Source organism: Hevea brasiliensis, chromosome 2, assembly GCF_030052815.1.
Source record: "Hevea brasiliensis isolate MT/VB/25A 57/8 chromosome 2, ASM3005281v1, whole genome shotgun sequence".
Lineage (NCBI taxonomy): Eukaryota > Viridiplantae > Streptophyta > Magnoliopsida > Malpighiales > Euphorbiaceae > Hevea > Hevea brasiliensis.
This window is the reverse complement of record NC_079494.1, coordinates 40,194,901-40,199,333: the sequence shown is the minus strand read 5'-3', so window position 1 is coordinate 40,199,333 and position 4,433 is coordinate 40,194,901.

The window sequence follows — 4,433 nt, the reverse complement described above, 5'->3', positions numbered from 1 at the left end:
TTTATCTACGTTACTTCATAGAGCGTGGTTCCCCTTGCTCTTATCTCTGGGCTTAGGCTCACAATGGAAAACACAGATCCCTAGGGGCCGAGGATATCAACGAAGAAAATTTCTGGATAAGCGCTCTCTCTCTCTCTCTCTCTCTCTCTCTCTCAGCCCATTCTTGCCCGGATGGACCTCTTCAGCCCTGTTAACCGTACATGTCGGTGGGCCGCTGCCATACATCCGATTTATTATAACGTATCAAATATTCATAAAATATAATTTAATCTTAAATTTAAAAAAATAGGATCCACACTTTTATAAATTAAGGTGCACACGAATCAGATTGTCTACACCTTAATTATATTTTATTTTAAATTTATTTTATTATTAAATTTAAAAATTAAAATTAATTAAAATTTTTAAAATTTTATTTATTTTATAAAAAATTATTTATATATATATAATATTTTTTATAAAAATTATTTTTTAAAAAAATATTTTTCATGAAAATTTTTTTTATTATTTAATTTCAATTCTAAATTAATAATATATATTTATACCATTCATATATATATATATATATATATATATATATATTAAAATAAAAAAATAACTTATTTTTTAAAAATAATTTAATTTTTTAAAATATTTTTTATTAATTCATTTTCCTAAACGTTTTAAATGGTAGATTATGCGGATTTTCTGTAAACAAACGAAGCCCAAAAGTCCCAATGCAGTCTAGCCCGTAATCCGAATTCGTCAGCAAATCCAATAAGGATGACCCAAATTAAGGCCATTTACCTAGAAACTTAAAATCTTTTATTCGTTTAATTTAAGAAATAACCCAATAATAAGAGAAGTTTTGGGATTGTTCAGAAGGCATTTACCCTAAATGGAACATAAAGGTGAAGATGTGATATAAAGCTGTTTATTATTTTTTTTTTTTTTATAGGAGATATAAAGCTATAAGCGTGCTTTCAGAAATGATTACTTGAACGCAAGACAATTATGAGCAAATGCTAATAAAATGAAGTAAAACTAATCATATAGTTAAAAAATGATAAAGGTTAAAACCTATTATTATAACCTACACGTCCTAAAATTTTAACACTTTTTAATAAAATTATAAGGTTTTTTTCCTTTGTTAGCGAAGTTAAACATAATTTTTTTTTATTTTATTCAATTGAGACTAATAAATTACATAACCAGAGATTGTCATCTCTCTTTTTCACTATAAAAATGAATTATTTTAGAATAAATGGATGGTAAGACTCAAATTCGAAACCTCTCCCTCACACTTGAACCCCTTATTTAGATGATGATTTTTTTATTATAAAGGTAAATTATCTTAAAATAAATAGATGATAAGACTCAAACTCTAAACCTCCCTACTCACTTACACTTTAACTCCTTTTTTAGATGATGATTTATCATGGCTTTATATTATATGATATGGTTATACTTCTTATTTGTTTAGATTATTCCTGAAAAATAATGGTTCCGGGTTATAAAATGATGGTTTCATAACCACCAAAAGTTTTCAAATCGGCAAATCAATGGTTTGAAATGGTTTTAAATTTTTATATTCCTATTTTATACAATAACCATTTATATGTTTAAGACAATAATAAGGATATTTTAATAATCTTTATATTTATTTTACAGTATCATACCATTCAACCAAATAAGAAAAGTTTATTAAATCATTATATACCATACTATATATTTTTTTCAAATAGGTTAATAATAAAAAATCATATAATACAATACAATATATTAGTAAATCACGCTGCACTCATACCAAACAGAGTGTAAAAGTAAAGGAAGACTAATGGGTTACCTTCTTATTGGCAATATAAAATATTTATTTGTCATGAAATTAATAAACTAACTATATACATCTATTTAAAAAATTATTTGTTTATTTCAATAGAAATCCAATGGGCTTAATAATAACAATGAATTACATAGTGACAAGTAGCTTCTCTTTTTCTCACCAATATGATTGATGAATTTCAAATTAGATAAAAGAGAAGACTCGAACTTAAGACCTCTCATATTCTCTCTACAATAGAATTTCAAATATATAAATGTATTCAATCCCTTATTCGGACCTTATATCTCAAAATTACATCCCACATTATGGCATTGTGTGAGAAACAAGTGTTTTTGGTAATGTTGGCTGGGGAAGGTGCCAATTACACAGAAGCAGTTTGCTATGATGACCTAGGATGCTGCTGGTGTTGGGAATGTGGGGGCAGCAAGTAGGACTTTTATATCAAAAAAAGAAAGAACCTTAATCTAATGATAACCATTAAGATATTGGCAGGAAAGTGATGGATTTCAAATAATACCAATTTGGAAACTTTCTTTATAAACAACAATAATATATGCATGGTCCCTATGCAATTCCTTCTCTCTTTTTTTTCACATTTATATGATTTGTTTTATTAATTGTTTTGTGGGGGAAGAGGATTCCAAGAGCTTAGTTATAATACTATTTTAGGAAGTGTGAACTAAGAAAAGATGTTAAGCCATTCAGACAGGTTATATCTACTTTCTACCTACCAATTACCCTAGGCTTTATTGGTGACTTTGTCCATTATCGATCGGGTCTTTGTTTTAATTAATATTTAATTCATAATTATTATTAGCTATTTTAAAATAATTTATTTGATTTTTCTTTATTCTTAAAGATAGAGAATTTGGAAAGTTTTCCCCATTTATCAATTTGAGATATATTAATTTTATGGTAATAAGATTTGTTGAAAAGAGAGATGCCTTACAAATAAGCTAATATTATGGAGCAGTTTTTAAGGTTATGAAATCTCAAATTTGAGTTCTAGTCAAACTTTTCTATAAAAGAAAAACAAAATATCTTTCATACTAATAAAGAAAATGGGATTTATAAGTCTATGAAGTTAAAGACCAAAAATGTAAGACCCATCAAAAAGAGTAGTTGTTTAATAATTCAAAAATTATTATATGGATAGCAGTTGGAATTTCTCACAGCAGAAAATTTTTGACAGAAAACCTGAGATAACAAGTGTGCTGCGGGTATTCTCATGGTTGACTCAATATTCGGTGCTTGTGGGTGCTTTGAAGGGCTTATAAATGATCTTATATATATGATTAAAGCTATATTGATTTTTTTTCCAACGCATACTATATAGCTAAGTTTTATATGTTTTGTGGTAGATCCATCATTATAAATTGCACTTTTAACAAAATGTGCAATTAGATATCTATAGTTTTGTGTTTCTAATTTTTTTTTTTTACCAATCCAATATTGATATCTGGATTTTTTTTACCAATCCAGTATTAATTTTTAACTTGTTCATGCAATTGAAGTATGATATTCTCATTGTTTAATTTGATTTATCAATACATATTCTTATTACAACTCTTTGTATGTTTTTGGAATAGCTCATTTGTATATCACATTCTTATCATAATTTTACATACAACAGAGTGTATAGCTACAACTTTTCATTGTGTTTTGAGGAATAGCCTAAAAATTGACGAAGCCTCCAATTTACCTCCTCTTTAGGACAACAACTATGAATTGATACGTTTCTTCTATACTGGTCCAGTTAATTAAGTGGCTTTAAGTACAATTCAATGACAAAGATAGAGATAATTTAGAGTAGTGTCATGATTCTAATTCATTAATTAATTATAATTCTCTCCTCTAATATGTAAAGTATTAAACAACATAATTAAAATAATAAACAATTTATTTAAATTATTAATATTTTTTATAATATGAAATAGGCATTGATCATTGAATTATTTATGGAAAAGAAGAAGATACATTCTTAAAGCAAAACAACAAAACGATGGTTGCCTAAAGCTTCAAGCAGAGAATTAGCAGTGGTAATTTGTTAGGAAAAAAAAGACCTCATTGGTTGGGCTGAATTTGATTAACTACCCAAAAGGACACATGTTAAGAAGGCCAACTCTCCTTTATATTTATATTTATATTTATATTTATTTATTTTTATATATATTTAAATTTTTATATAAAATTAAATTAAATAAAAAATTAAAAACCCCAGAAAAAGAAGTAATTTCCACAGAGAGAGAGAGATCATTTAATTAATTTATGTGAATAAAGTAACACGTCCACCTTGGAATTTCCCATTTAAGTAATGCAGAAGATCATGTAACTTTAATTTTCTTGGTCTACGCAAATGTATCATTTAGCTGATGATTGACACTTGTCCATTACTTTTTAGTTGGGGTTCAAAGATTTATTTTATTTTATTCAGTGTCGTCCTTGATTACCGGCTTTGTTAATCTCCAAGTGCCCATGGTTTTGTTTCCAACAACTCTTCAACCTCATTGGTTGCTTCTTTTTTATTCACGTGGGCATGCCCAATTGAATCAGGCAACTCCAAACCCTAGACAAAGCTTGTGTTCCCTGTTTCGATAATACTTCTCCAAGC